Here is a 16,931-nt window from a genome sequence, read left to right on the forward strand (position 1 = left end):
CCGGATCGGCTGATCCGCGGTCCGACACCCCCAACAATGAAAACTCGGCATCCAGCTCTGGCCGAACCACTTCACAACACACTGGAGAAGATCAGATCGGTAAAGGGTAAGGACCAATAGTCGAAGAACAATCAGTCCGACATGATGATGTTGATGCCGGCTCGGACAGACTTCGGGAGGACGATGAATCCGCGGATGAACATACCCGGCAAACGGCCGAGGATCTCGTCAGCAGAATCATGGACGAGATTCATGAGCAGGCTCACGCGGCAACTAACGTATACTATCAATGGGCCCTGCACCGGCATCAAATATTCTACAAAAACATACTTCCGGATCTCACTGTTAACTAGAAATTCGAGAAGCTGGTTGAGATGGAGGAGGTAGTCAGCCTCACAAAGGCTCAGAGCGTCATGACCGCCCTAGGACGAAGTAGGATGGTCGAACCGCATGCTCAGTTACTGGGGCTCACCGAACACATTCGACGTCTCCAAGAAAAACATATTCCAGGGACACCGGACTCTCAACTTGAGCTCTTGGTGTTAGAATTGCTTGCGGTCAGGGAACGGGAACTGACCGAGGAGATGGCACGGCTAGAAGCGGAGCCTGAGCACTAGGAGATGTCGACCTTCTCCAGATCCCCACCTGAGGATGATGGCGGTCCGAATCCGACCGACAATGAGTACTCCTCTCCTCCACCGGAACAGGACATCAACATGACCGAACCCAGGACGGGTACACCGCTCACCGACCAGCGAGTATATGCTCAAACCGGGGATTCAGTACCGGCCATAACGGAAGATAGGGTAAAGAACTTCATCGAGTAATTTGTCAATACCGCGATCCGGCCGTGGCAAAAGAAGATCAAAGAAACTGCGGCTAAATCAGTTGAGATGATTGAGTCGACAAACAAGGAGCTCAAATCCGCGGTCGACCGGATCACGTCCGTTGAAGTAAATTACGGCAATACAGATCAGTTGTACAGCGGTCATCTTGACAGAACCAATGCATTGGAGGAGACAACTCCGAAGCTGGTGACCGACCTCGCTTCTGTCAGCCAAAAGGTCGCTATGGTGGAACAATCTCAAGAAACAACCGATCAAATGCTGAAGAGGGTTGATGAGGACCTGGCTCAATCCGGTGCCCAAGCCGGAACTACACTTGAAAGGGTGGTATCGCTTGAAGAAAAGCATGCCAAGATCGAAGCCGATCTAAAAGCGGTCACCGAACAGGTGGCGGAGTTAATAGAGGCAAAGCTGGCTGCCGATAAGGCACTTGAGGAGGCAAATGCTCTCGCAGCCCAAAAGCTCCAAGATGCCCTGGACAAGCAGGTCCGGATTCAGAAGGAAACGGTACTGACAGATGCGAACCTGGCCGGTCATATACAAACAATCGAGAACAGTGCACCGTCCATCGCAATTCAACAAAATAAATATGTTATTCGGTTACTCGTCCAACAAGAAACATACAATGAGTTCGCCAAGGCTCACAAAAAGTCCAAAGCGGTTGCTTCCCCTTCCGCTCCGGTTACACGAAAAAGGAAGGCTGCTTCGAAGAGGGAGGAAATCACGACACTATTGGACAGAGTCACTGATACGGTTGTTGATCCTTCATTCAACCCAGTTTTGCAAGCCGATGAAGATTTCGAGGAAGAAGTCGAGCCACAGCTTAGAAGACAGCGGGGTTTCGATGCGGTTCCAATTAGATCATTCGCTCAACCGATCTCTCCCTTCACCAGCATTTCAGGCGGTCAAGGATCCTCATCCAGGCCGGTTCCAGCGGTCAAGGGAAAAGCGACTAATGAACAGCTGGAAAAATTCTTGCTGCCCAGATCGAAGAAATAAGGGCTTTATTTATATTTCCTATGTTTACTTCAGTTATATATATATAAAGTACTTTTACCTTAGTATATTTCATCTATATTTCAAATATTTTTGGAAACCGGCCTACTTTTGCATTCTTACAGAGTTTTAAATATTTTAAATAAAATAATCGAAAATGGAGAAATTGTTAGATAAAATTAGATCGGTTAAAAAGAACTTAACAAAAACAAACTTCTTGTGCAGGAAACGGCCAAGTTACTCAACCGGCCAAGTTACTCAACCGGTCAAGTTACTCAACCGGCCAAGTTACTCAATCGGTCAAGCAATCCAACCGAACAAGAACCTAACCAAACAAGAAGATAAGACCGGTCAAATCAGAAGGCCAAAATCATTGAACATGCGGTCAATCAGAAGCTATGGAAAAACCGGAAGTCATCCGATTAACATAAACAACCGACCAGTACAAATAGATACTTCTAGTATCTGTCGAGGATGATACCGAAGGAACAGACTTTAGTATTGTCATATTCATACAAGTCTGAAGATAGTCTGAAGGCTGTAGAAGATAGTCCGACAAGATCTTTCCACTCCAAGATAAATTAGAGACGAACTCTTCCAGGTACAGGCAACTGTCCAACCGACAGTTGCCATATTGAGTAAAAGACAAACCTAGCCGGTTTGACCTACACACTGGAAATTTAGACCGCCAGGTCTGAATCAAGACGTCAGGTCTGAATCACTGAACCTCTGCTCAACCAATCAGATTCAAGGAAATGAAATGTGATAGTAGGTACATTTCACCTATAAAAGGAGGAACTGAAGAGGAGTAAATGCAGTTCTAAGAGATTTCAACTACCCAAGCTTTGATCGTACGGTTACCAAGCTCCAACAACAAGTGAATAACGGTCATAAGCTCTACCCACTACAAGTTCTAAGATTTATTGCAAGTTTACCTCTCTACAAGATTTAGAGCTTAAGTGTGTATTTGAAGTGTGATTACAATCTCGGTGAGAATTGTACGAGTGTTATCGAGCAGAAAATTAGTCTCGATCAGATTGTGTTTGTGTATTCCTTAGTGAATATCCTTCTCGCGGTTTCGAGAGGAAGGGGTGACGTAGGAGTTTATCTCCGAACATCCATAAAATTCTGTCTTGTTATTTAATTTATGTCGGCCTAACATTCTAACCGATATCACCTAAACCGACCTACTGAGTCCCAAAACCGACCCACCCAACTCCAAACCGACCTAATCTAAATCCGGTTTTGCCCACTTAGTGTGTGTGCTGCTTCAACCTGAAACAAACAACTTCCGCGCTTGAACTCGGTTCAAGGGTTTGTGACAGTTTGTGTAGTATTGAAACCCCGGTGTTAATCTCTAACCGGATTAACCACCAACCTTTGAGTGAAACGCATTAACCGGCCAGACCCCGGTCTACCAGCCGCGACCTAGATCCTAATATAGGTGTTTATATATTTTAAAACCTTGCTGGATTTATTTATTTATTTTGTAATTTGGGATCCATTTGGATCACCAAGTGTTAGTTAGTAGGATTATGTCAAAACGGCACAATGGACCATATTTGTGTGTCATCCGACCAAGGAGCCTCTTCACATGAAAAGATCTGATGCTTTCCCGACATTTCCAGCACTTCAGGATGCATTTGTGCACATAAAGACCGAAGATTTCTACACCCAAAGATGGAGGACATAGCTGCATTTATTTATTTGTTTTATTTTATTTATTTTTTATTTTTTTTCAGTTTTCTTTAGTCTTAGGGTTTGTTTGTTTGACATTTTTTATTTTGCTTAGTTAAGAGTATGTGGCTTGATTGATCCTAGGTTAGAAAAAAAAATTAAAATTAAACCCTAACTAAAATTGAACCTATCCCAAACTTATACTTAGGATTTTCCTTAGACTTAGGACTTTTAAAAAAAAAATTAAAAACCAAAAAATAAAAAAAAAATTTAGATCCATTACATAATTCACTAAAGTTCTTGAAAATTAATCTAGACTTAGACTAATTAATTTTTGATTAATAACTTGTCTAGTGTTGATTTTTAGGATAACTTTATGTGTAAGTTATTTGCTTTATTTTTTTCTTTTGTCTTTGTTTATTCTTTCTTTTTTGTTTATCTCATGAAAAATCTTTAAATGTTTAAAATGGAAAATTTCTAAAAAGTAAAGCGTAAGAAATTTAAAAAAGGTCAAAATTAATTAGTAGAGACCTTAGGGCGTTGTGGGATATAGCGTCTAAAAAACCCTTTCCCACACGTAACAAAACGCCGAACTCACATCTCTTAATTTCCTAATTTTTGAAATTAGGTGGCGACTCTCTAGTCGTGAGGTTAATTAATATTGAAAAAAGTAAAAAAAAGCCTATGACATACTTCCCATTAAAAAACTCCCAATTTCTCCCAGATTCGACGGGAAGGTAAGATATGGAGTTGTCTACAAAACCTCATTTTTAAAACTTCAATTTTTCAAACAATAAAATTAATTCCCCTCACGTTTTCAAAATAATATTTTTTAAAAAGAGCGTCCCAGAATTTTCAAACTAGTCGATTAAAATATTTTTTAAAAAAATCGATCACAAGTTGATTCGAGCTTTATCCATTTTCAATCTCGATTTCTCGATCTTATATGAATTAGAAATGTATATACCATAGGTTAAAATCAAATGATGAATTCTTCTCACGATTTGTGATAATTAGGTGTTTTTTGAACCGAAGATGTCAACAGCTATTGATGTTCCTCCTAAAGGTGGATTTAATCCCGACCTATGTCGGTGAAATGAAATGCTATTGAACAAAATCCTGAAGTCTTTGTCTTTCCTTAAGACTGGAACTACCATTGTTGGCTTAATCATCTAGGTAACTTGTTTTCTTCACAATTCTCTGACTTCTCTCTATTGAACAAGCATTAATTATCGTTTCTGAATTGATTTGCAGGATGGTGTTATTCTTGGATCTGATACCCAAGGTACTGAAGGACCAATTGTGGCTGATAAAAATTGTGAGAAAATTCATTACATGGCTCCTAATATCTATTGTTGTGGAGCTGGTACTACGGATGATACCGAGGCTGTTACAGGTGATGTTATAGTTTTTTATATGTTATTATGATAGCATCTATTTACAAAATGTTAAACGTCTTTTGTCGTTTCTATTGTCAGTTTAAATATGGTTAGTTCACAGTTGAAGTTATATCGATTCCATACTGGTCGTAATTTGAGAGTGGTGACTTCTCTTACATTGTTGAAAAGTCGTCTTTTCGGGTATTAATATTATCTTGTTATTTGAATGTTTTTTGTTTAGATTAGTTTATAAACTTAGATTTGATGATTATTTAGTTACCAAGGACATGTCTCTACTGCTTTGGTTCTTGGTGCTTTGGTTCTTGGTGGAGTTAACATTACTGGTCCACATTTACACACTGTGAGTTATATCTACAGAAAAATAATCAACTATATAAGAAAATGTTATTTTGATGCAATAATCGGTTTCCAGAATTATCCTAATGGATCAACCGATACTCTTCCATTAGCCACGATGAGTTCTGGTTCACTTGCTGCTATGGCGATATTTGAACGAAATATCGTGAAGGTTTTACTGTAAGTAAGATTCTGTTATCACTTATTAAAAAAAGTCATTTGAATTATTTTTCTTGATTATGGCCTTTGGTCCTCAGTAGGAGGAAGGGGTCAAGTTGGTAACTAAGGCTATTTGCTCTAGTATATTCAATGACTTGGGCAGTGGAAGCAATGTTGATGTTCGTGTGATCACAAAGGTTAGTTCACTTTCTCACTTTGTTTTAGGAGACATACAAAGATGACCATTTTTACCATTTTGAAGAAACACTTTCTTAATGTCAGTTATTTTAGGTTTTATATTAGACATCTAGAGTTTGTTTGATGTTATATGAAGGATAATTTTTTGATAGTTTGGTTGATAATGAAGTGAATTATGATGGGCCCTAATGTTTGATTGTGAACAATCTTTACAGGGACAAACAAAGTATTTAAGAAACCATCTAGCGCCTAATCCTCGTACTTATGTTAGCGAAAAAGGCTATACCTTCTTCAAGAAGACTGGTTAGTAAACCTCATTTATTATGATTTATTATTCTACATGCCTACATCATGTGTTCTAGGAGAAAATGTTTCTTCATGTTTGCAGTGCATGTCTTAGTCATACTCCTTTTTCTTTCTTTGAAAATAAATGATTTCGTTACTTGTGATAAAATACGAAAGTATAACCAAACCTGACATTAACTATGACTATTTTCTTGTTTTCAATTGTCTGAATTCTTTTGCTTTCTAATTTATGTTCTATATTTAATTAAGGTGAAGATATAGAGGTTTTGCAAGTGACAATGCCAGACTGCAAAGTGAGGTAAAAACTTGTAGTTATCTTAACATTAATGGTATTGAGTAATTTTGTCTAATATGTTTTCACAACTTCATTAATAGAAGTTGATAAGCAAGTTGAGGGAATTGTTCTATTAATAGAAGCTGAAGCAATTATACCAACACTAAATGAAGATCTCAAATCGCCTGAGATCGCCAAAGGATCTAAATGAAAGTGTGACAGAAAGTAGTTAAGTTATTTTCAGGAACTATTTATTTGAAATTTAATGTATTTTATTTAAATAAATTGAACATTAAATGTAAGTTAACTAATTAATGTTCTTTTTATTTAATTATTAAAGTTTTTTTTATTACCTTTGAAAATTGTAATGATGTTTTTCTTTAATTATTTAATTTATAATAAAAATAAAATAAAAACATCTTAAAAAATATAGAATTATAAATAAAAATAAATACAATTTTAAAAGAATTGTTAAAATAATAGGTTAAAAATAAATTAGACTTTTGACGACGTTTAATTACTGTTACCAACGCTTAAATAAGCATCGTTAAATATTCCTCCCTTCGGCAACGCTTAAAATTTTAATACCGACGCTTAAATAAGCGTTGTTAAAATTTGCGTCCACCCTGCTTTCGGCGACGCAAGAATAAGTGTCGGTAATATTTTTGGCGATGCTTTTAAGGGTTGGAAAAGATCTTTTAAGCGTCGCGGTTGGTCTTTTTTTTGTTGTAGTGAAAAATATAAATAAAATAAATTTATTTAAAAAATAATAATAATATGTATTCAATGTTTAAAATTCTCAATAAATTATGAATAATATATTAAAATAAAAAATAGAACGCTCTAATCCTACATTTTATTCATTTCGGTAAAACATCTTATCTTCTCACATATCTCATCACATATTTTTTTCGAATGAACATCTCATCTCGTGACCTTACACTTTCACTTTGGTCAATCAAATATTTGATTCATATTTTTTATTATTTAATATCGTGACCTCATGCTTTATTCAATTAAATATTTAATAAATATTTTTTAAAACACTTTCAATTTATATCAGCCTATTATCCCTCGGCAAACCACATCCCAATCACACTTGGTTAAGAAGTTTTACTTGTTTTGTTAGGTTGAAAGTTCGAAACATACATATAACATTTTTAATTTAATTTTAACCATTTTAAGTGTATGGGCAGACCAACCCACAATCCGACCCAAGTATATACATTTACTCTCACATATATATTCAAATTAACCACATCTATCGACTCGACAATCCGAACACTTTAAAAATGAAGCATCATTATATATATATATATATATATATATATATATATATATATATTAGTTAGTTAAAAAATTGAACTTATATTGTTAAAATGTCTCACGTTCATCTAATTTAGTGTTGAATTTTAAATATAAATTGTTATTAGTGTAGTTGGTTAAAAGGTTGTACTTAATATGTTAGGTTACAAGTTCAAAACATACCTATAACATTTTTAATTTTATTTTTAACCTTTATAAATAAGTTTATGACGGGTCAACCTACAATTCAACCCAAATATTCATTTACTCTCACATATATATCCAAATTAACCACAACTCTCGACCTGTCAATCTGGACACTTTAAAAATTAAGCATCATTATATATATATATATAGATTTGGTCATCTTCCATTCTAAATTTAACCCATAATCTGTTAATTGTAATTTTCACCTTATGAAAAAATATATCATAAAAGAATGTTGACAATCTCAACATTGTCATTTTAAAATCTTGAGATCTAAAAATTTGATAATGTTTGGTATAATGTGCAAATTATATATTGTTGCTTAAGTTTTACTTGGTTTAAATATGTAATGAAAATTGATAAATTTTATTAAAAAAATTAAATGATTTATAATTGTATTGTGTCAATTAGTTCATTAAATAACTTTTTATCTTTTAGTATTCTCATCGTGATATTTTTTCGGGGCTTCAAAACTGATGACGTATATAAATAATCTTTCATTTTCTCCGTTGAAATTTGTGCTCTCAAAATATTATTTGTTTATTTCATCAATGTTAAGCGGCATCTCTCCATCATTTATTTGGTGTTACCGCTTACTTCCAAATGTTAGTCTTTAAATTTGGGTGGTTGTTATTGAAAGGATTGAAATATTCTTGATTCGTGTCTAGCCTCTTCATAACTTGGGTGGGGCTAGGCAGGATAGTAATATAAAATTATGACCTTTTAAAATACTAGGAAGATTCCCGTGCGATGCAAACAGATAAAAATATATTGTTACCACGTCCCGCGTTTATCAAATTTCGTGTTGAATTTAAAATATAAAGTGATATTAACCTAGTTGGTAAAAGAGTTGTACTTGTTTTATTAAGTTGCGAGTTCGAAACATACCTATAGATTTTTTAATTTTATTTTTAATCGTTTTAAGTTTATGGACGGGTCAACTCAGTATCCGACCCAAATATTCATTTACTCTTACATATATATTCAAATTAATCACAACTCTCGACCCGGCAATCCGGATATTTTCAAAATTAAGCATCCTTATATATATATATATATATTTGGGTTTAGAGTGTAGAGTCAACCAATTCAGATTTGATTTTGGTCAACACACTATAAGTAATTTTTTTTAACTTTATTTATTAATTAAAATATTTATATTTTATTTTTATAAAATTTAATTAAATATAACAATTTATTTTAATTAACAAAAAAAAAAAAACTTAAATTACTTATTCATTTTTACCAAAAAAAAAATCACCACTTTTAATAAAAATCTTATTTACTCAATATAAAATAAATAAGGTCTAAATAAATAAATAAATAAAAGCTTAAAGTATAATTAAAAATGAATTATTGTGAGTGAAAAAAAATAAGTTTAAACTAAAGAAAAGAAAAAATGCAACCTCTCGCTCAACTACTCAACCTGAAATGCAGTCAAACTGGAAACCTAAATTTTGAGCTTTTATCCACCATTAATGGGCGAATTGTTAAACTCTCTATCTCTTGCTCTACATTTGTTCTCCCCATTCCAAAATGACCCTAGGATGCTATCTAAACAACCTTAGCCGAAATGATTCGTTTGTTGTGGCAAGTTGTCTTTTTCCTTATTACTTTAGAAACTTTAAGGGAAAAATCGTCTTGTACGGGTGAATGACCTTTCTTTGAATAACTACGGAATTGATCATGAAAATCCATGGACATGCTCATTTTAATGAATTGGATTTGAACATTTAGATCAAAAGTAGGTTATTTTTAAAATGAAAAAAAAAATCAATTGATACGTGAGGAGGAACCAATGTTTTTCTTTACCTTCAATATCTCACACTTATTTTTTTCACCATAATTTTTCATTTTTAAAGTAATTTCGAACATATTTTTTTCTTTCTTAAATCATATACGGGCTAATTGCACGGTTTACGCGTTTACAAATGTTAATCTCAAAAAATTGACTCAAGACACAATTAGCCACATGCCTTACTTTTCTTAAATTCCAAGTGACATGAGAAACTAAAATGGTAGGCTTCATGTCCGGATTTATTTTCAAGGATGTACTATTAATTGACCGGCAGTGGAGTTGACTCAAATTGAGCTCATCCCTATGATAACCAATTATAAACTATTTTTGGCTCAAGATAGTCGTCAACTAATTTGTTATTTAAGAAATTATGAACAAAAATAATTTAAAAAAATTCTTTTAGGTCCGATTCATGGTTACGCATGAAAAATTATACTATGAGTCACACACCCATCCAGTGGATGGTCTCTACTCCGAAACCGTTGACATTTTCAAAACATTACAAAAATTACACTTTACTCAATATCCAGAACATATGTATATGTATCTACGATTTAAAGCATATTTCTAGCCTATGTCTAAGGGTCTATCTGACCAGTTCCTAAACATGTGTCAAGGATACCCATGATGTGTTGAGTTATGAAGCCTACACTTATAATAAACTCTACAATTGTTAATTAAAGTTTACTGGGTTTGTATTTGGTTTTGGGCTTGGCCTGACCAAGAGTTATTTAGATTTTATTACCTGAATGTTTACCTTATAAATATGTGATTATTAAGGATTTACATGAACAAGACATAATTCTAGAGAGATAAAGTGTGAGGCAAAAACTCTGTATTCCTTCTTCTTCATAGTGAAATCTGGTGCTGGTTGAAGTGGACGTAGCTCAATTTGAGTGAACCACTATAAATTTATGTCTTCTTGTTTTTACAAATCGTTTCAAGTAGGTCGAATTTGGGGGATCCAAATCCTAACAACTAGTATCAGGGTAGCTAGGCTAGATCTAAACACTGGAAATGATGGCAAGCAAGAATAGTATAGGACATGGGATTGGAAGTTTGATGAGACAGATTATGTCTTCTAGAGAATACAGATTGAAGATTATCTCTATGGAAAGAAGCTTCATGTTCCTTTTAGTGAGAAACTAGAGAAGATGGATGAAACTAAATAGAAACTCTTTGATAGACATGTTTTGGGAGTTGTCCGATTGATGCTATCCAAGAAGGTTGCTCAAAATATAGCAATGGAGAAGACCATCACAAGTCCGATGAAAGCTCTTTTTGATATGTATGAGAAGCCATCTACTAACAACAATGTACCCTTAATGAAAAGACTCTTTTACTTAAGAATTATTGATAGTTTTTCTGTCATTACTCATTTGAATGAATTCAATACAATTGTGAATCTATTGCTATCTGTTGAGATTGATTTTGGGGATGAAGTTAATGCCCTGATTTTGATAGCATCTCTACCAAATAGTTGGCAACCTATGAGGGCAACAATTAGTAATTCAGTTGGAAATGCTAAACTGAAATTTGTTAAAGTTAGAGATCGTATTCTTGCTGAAACGGTTCATAAAATTGATTCTAGTGAAACATTCAAAGGTTCAGCTACAAATGTAGAAAACAAGGGCAGACGAAATGATAGAAATTTCAATCGAGGTAAGACAGATCTATGTCGAGGAGCAGGTTGAGTCAATCCAAGCCTGGGATGATATTTGAGTGTTGGAATTGTGGTAAGTAGGGTCATTTGAAGAGAACTGCAAAGCACTGAAGAGAAATGGTGATAATAAAAGTGATGTAGTCAACGTTGTTACAGAAACTATAACTAATGCATTACTTATGTCTGTTGATATCCCGATAGATTCGTGGGTTTTGGACTCGGGATCGTCTTTACACACCACTGTCTATAAAGAATTAATGGATAATTATGTGGTTGGAACTGTGGAAAAGTTTATCTCGTAGATGGTAAGCCACTGAATATTGTTGGCATGTGGGACATTAAATTGAAAATGATAAATGGTTATGTTTGAAAGATTAATAAGGTAAGACATATTCCAAGTTTAATGCACAATCTAATACCTGTTACACAACTTGATGAAGAAGGTCATAATTACAGTTGTGGAATGGTGTATGGAAGGTGACTAAAGGATCAATAGTTGTTGCTTGAGGTCATAAAATTGGAACGTTATACACGACTTCAATTTGTAGAGAAACAATTCATGTTGTAGTTGATGACTCAAAGAACAGTGAGTTGTGGCATTGCAAGTTGGGTCATATGAGAGAAAAAATGATGAAAATTCTTTTGAAAAATTGTCAGATTTCAGAACTGAAGTTTGTTGAACATCAGTTATGTGAAAATTGCATTATTGGAAAACAGAAACGAGTGAGTTTCTTAAAAATTGGGAAGGAGCTCAAGAAAGAAATGCTAGAGTTGGTACACATTGATGTATGGGGACTTGTACCTATTTCTTCTGTTGGCGAATCATACTAATATGTGATTTTGATAGATGATTCGACAAGAAAATTATGAGTTTACTTTATGAAGCACAAGTCTGAAGTATTTGTTATTTTCAAGAAGTGGAAGACTTTAATTGAAACTAAATAAAACAAATAAGAAGGTTAAGTGCTTGAGATATGAAAACGGAGGTGAATATATCAATTCGGATTTCAGAGAATCTCATGTTGTAAATGGGATGAGTATGGTGAAGACTGTTTCACAAACGCTTCAAAAGAATGTAGTAGCTGAACGAATGAATCGAACATTGAACGAGCGTGCTAGAAGCATAAGATTGCATGTAGGGCTGCCTAAAACCTTCTGGAAAGAAGTTATCAATACTGCTGCCTATTTGATAAACATGGACTCTCTGTTCCACTTGAATTTAGAATTCCCGAAGAAGTCTAGAGCAATAAAAAGGTAAACATTTCTTATTTAAAAGTGTTTAGTTGTTTATCATATGTTCATATTAATGAATGTGATATGAGCAAGCTTGATCCAAGGTCTAATAAATGTTTTTTCATTGGTTATGGCGATATCGAGTTTAGTTATCGTTTCTAGGATAATCAAAATCGGAAGATCATTTGTAGCAGAAATGTTATATTTAATGAACAAATTCTCTATAGAGATTGTGTTAAGAAGACATCAGATGGTGATTACAAGTTGGAAGAGACTAGTACAGTCGATTTAAGAGAATTTTTAGATGAATATATATATCGACTATCTAAGAAGAACAATGTGTTGTTGAAGATGAAATCGTTGAGAATGTGGCCCTAGAAGTAAATCAGCAAACACCGGTTATATAGTTAAATAGATCGTCAAGGAATTGAAAACCAATCGAGATGTGGTCTCCATCTCTAAACTAAATCTTGTTGACAGATAGAGGTGAACCTGAATGCTATGAGAAAGAAATACAATCTGATGAATCTATTAAGTGGGAGTCTGCGATGAAAGATGAGATGGACTCTTTGACATTGAATTAGACTTGGGAGCTCACTGAGCTACAAAGGGAAAGAAATCACTTCACAACAAATGGACTTTCAAGATTAAAGAAGAACATGATAAAACCATGAGGTACAAGGCAAGATTGGTTGTGAAAGGATTTCAACAAAAATAAGGTATTGACTACAATGAGATATTCTCTATAATAGTTAAATTGATGACATTAAGCACTATTTTTAGTTTTGTTGTGAAAGAAGACCTTCATCTTCAATAAATGGATGTCAAAACTATCTTTCTTCATGGTGATTTAGATGAAGAGATTTACATGCGACAACCAAAAGGATTTGAAATCAAAGGAAAAGATGAGCTTGTGTGTAAGCTTTAGAAGAGTCTGTATGGTTTGAAATAGGCTTTAAGGCAATAGTACAAGAAGTTCGATAACTTCATGAAAAGTAACAATTTTCTGAGATGTGAAACTGGATCATTGTTGCTATATCAAGAGGTTTGATAAATTGTACATTATTATGCTACTCTACGTTGATGACATGTTGATTGCTGGAGCAAGCTTGTATGAGATTAACAAGCTCAAGAAAGAGTTGTCTAAAAAGTTTACAATGAAGGATTTTGGTGCTGCAAAACAAATCATTGGGATGAGAATTTTCAGGGATGAAGAATTTCTCAAGCTTTCACAAGAAGAATATGTGAAGAAAGTTCTTAGTAGGTTCAACTTGTATGATGCAAAACCAGTTACTACCCCCTTAGCTAGTCACTTCAAACTATTTAAAGATCAGTCTCCTTCAACAAAGGAGGAGAAAAATTACATGGCCACTGTTCGGTATGCCTCTTCCATTGGTTGTATTATGTATGTGATGGTTTGCACAAGACCAGACATAGCACATGCAGTGGGAGTTGTTAGCAAATTCATGAGCAACCTGGGTAGAAAACATTGGGAAGTAGTAAAGTGGATACTACGATACTTAAGAGGAAGTGCATGTCTCTCTTTATGTTTTAGAAAGTCTAATATGGGTTTGGAAGGATACGCTGATGCTGACAATGGTGGTGATATTGATAGCAAGAAGAGCACAACATGATACATTTATACTCTAAGAGGTACTGCAATCAATTGGGTTTCAAAATTGCAGAAAATTGTTGCTCTTTCCAGTTGTGAGGGAGAGTATGTTGTTGTGACATAGGCTGCTAAGGAGATGATGTGGTTACAACTCTTTTTGCGAGAATTGGGTCAAGACTACGAGGGAAGTGTGTTGTGATGCGACAGTCAGAATGTCATTCATTTGGCAAAGAATCTAGTTTATCATGAAAGGACAAAGTATATAAAGGTTCGTTATTATTTCATCCGGTCAACTTTAAAAGATGGAGTATTAGCTCTTAAGAAGATTCTCGAGAGTGTGAATTCAGTTGATATGCTGACGAAAGCTCTGACAAATGAGAAACTGAAGTTGTGTGCAATTTCAGTTGGTCTTCTTCGTTAAGACACCGGATGGAAAGCCGCTACCGATCAAGAGATGATGAAGTTAGTCTCCAAGTGGGAGATTGTTGAGTTATGGAGCCTACACTTATAATAAACTTTACAATTGTTAATTAGAGTTTATTGGGTTTGTATTTGGTTTTGGCAATAGATTCTTCTTGGATGCTAGTAAGTGACATGTCCTTCGACTTGGCGTGGGTTGCTCCTCCGAGTTAGACATAACTCTTGTGTAACGTCCGGAAACTAGGTCACGTATAAAGTAGCGACCTGTGATTAGATCACATGAGGTTGCCATAGATTAAAGATCTGAATTTAAAGGAATACAAAGAGTTTAAAACCTTTAGTAAGATAAGACAAACAAAGTGTTACTTGTATGCACATAATCCTTAACACGCAATAGACGCTCAATTAACCCATTTACAATGTATAACATGTAGAAAATGATGAGTAGAATAAGAATGAGTTATTTTATTAAAATCTTAAGTGTTATGGATAAAATCGCAAACAAAAGACATAAAATGAAAATAAGCACCCCTCATCCTCTCATTACAAGCTTTGCTCTCAAGAACGATATGGTTTAAATAGAGAGATGTATTCTTGCGTTGTTCCAAGTGGACAAGATCTCCTCATGCCTCTCTCATCTTTTATGGAATTCCTCCGAGAAATATGCGTTTCTTTTCCATGCCTCGAGATCTTTCGATGCTATTGATAATTTCTTGGCTCTCATGGCTTCGAGCCTTTGAGTGCTCAAATTCTGTCTACGCTCCTCGATGGTGTATTTCTTGACCATGCTTACGCCTAGAATCTAAGTAATAAAGACACAAAGAAAGAAAAACTAGTTAAATTAAATTCCTCTTTTAGCTTTTCTAGGTTTTCTCGATTTTCTTCCTTTAGCCTCAAAATTTCGAAATTGTACACATATTTCATGGAATTTTAAATCTTATAATGGATAAACTAAATGCCTAGAAATATCTATATGCATACATGTATTTATCATATATATAGTATTAAAGTAAAGGGCTTCGTGACGTGACTTTGTTTCTTGACAGGACGAGACGAGGCAACGACTTGGCAGAATTGGCTTTTTGGCTTTTTTCTAAAATTAGAAATGGCTTAAGAGAGAGTTGTTCCACCTACAAGGATACTATGTCAAAAGGACAAAGTATATAAAGGTTCTTTATTATTTCATTCGGTCAACTTTAAAAGATGGAGTATTAGCTCTTAAGAAGATTCTCGAGAGTGTGAATTCAGTTGATATGCTGACGAAAGCTGTGACAAATGAGAAACTGAAGTTGTGTGCAACTTCAGTTGGTCTTCTTCGTTAAGACACCGGATAGAAAACCGCTACCGATCGAGAGATGATGAAGTTAGTCTCCAAGTGGGAGATTGTTGAGTTATAATAAACTCTACAATTGTTAATTAGAGTTAATTTGGTTTGTATTCGGTTGAAGTAGAGCAATTTAAGTCGAAATTGATCTCCGACGAGCTTATCCCTAAGTTCTCATCCATTCGTGGCAACCAAGATTTAGGGCGAGCTGTCTAATTTAGGTATAGGGTTATTGTAGACGATGACGAGGGGAGGATAAGGGTGAAGAAATCAATGGATAAGGTGGAAAAATGACAAAGTTATCCTTTCTGGAAGAAACGCCAGGCGACAATAACGAATCCGGGGAACGTCTGGTCTCGGCGAAGAAGAAGATCGACACGACGTCGTTTCGTTGGACGCTTATTGTGTTCCGTCCGCGGTTAGCGGTTTTGACTAACAAAGTTATTTTGTCCTGTTAGTTGTTTCAGTGTGAGCGGACGCGCACTTGTTCCGTTACAGCGGGTGTGTGGTACGTTCCTGGGCGTTGGATGATGCTTGGGTGCTCATCTGATGACCACGGATGCTGATACAAAAATTAAACATAATTTCTTCTACACTAGATTATCAGATTTATTTATTTTTTATAAAAAAAGTTATTTAAAATTGATTTTTAATCCCTTTATTTTACATTTTTTTTTTCACCAAAAATTTCATAAAAAATATTTTTAGAATCATAATAAAATTATGGATCATATTTTAATTGTTTTTGAAAATTTTAAGATATTTATTTAATTATTTTAAGTTATAAATTAAACATAATTCATTATTAAATCACAATTAAATTTCTTAACCTCTTCTTTAGTCTAATTTGGGAAAAATAAATATGATATTTTAACTTCAAACTATTTTTAAATTTTAGAATAATTTTCCTAATTAGAGTTTAATTATCACAATAATAGATTATAAATTTGGTTTATATTCCGACTATTTTAAATTTAAAAATTCAAAATATAATTTATTTATTATTAAAATTAATAATATTTTTTTTATAAATTAGGGTGGCTAAATTTCATTCTTACTTGTACCATTTGTTTCGATTAATAGTTAAAATCTCATTTTAAAAGTTATGGTTAATATTAGATTTCAAATAGGTCCTTAGTTTAACCATTATTTTAATCAAATTTTTTATTTTTTTTATT

The 16,931-nt window shown here is 34.3% G+C and overlaps 1 pseudogene; it reads left to right on the plus strand.

Annotated features, from left to right (window-relative positions):
* The first annotated feature begins 4,496 nt into the window (after nucleotides 1–4,496).
* On the plus strand, nucleotides 4,497–6,547 carry LOC124940300 (annotated as a pseudogene).
* Nucleotides 6,548–16,931: the final 10,384 nt, after the last annotated feature.

This window comes from Impatiens glandulifera, chromosome 5 (assembly GCF_907164915.1).
Source record: "Impatiens glandulifera chromosome 5, dImpGla2.1, whole genome shotgun sequence".
NCBI classification, from domain to species: Eukaryota; Viridiplantae; Streptophyta; class Magnoliopsida; order Ericales; family Balsaminaceae; genus Impatiens; species Impatiens glandulifera.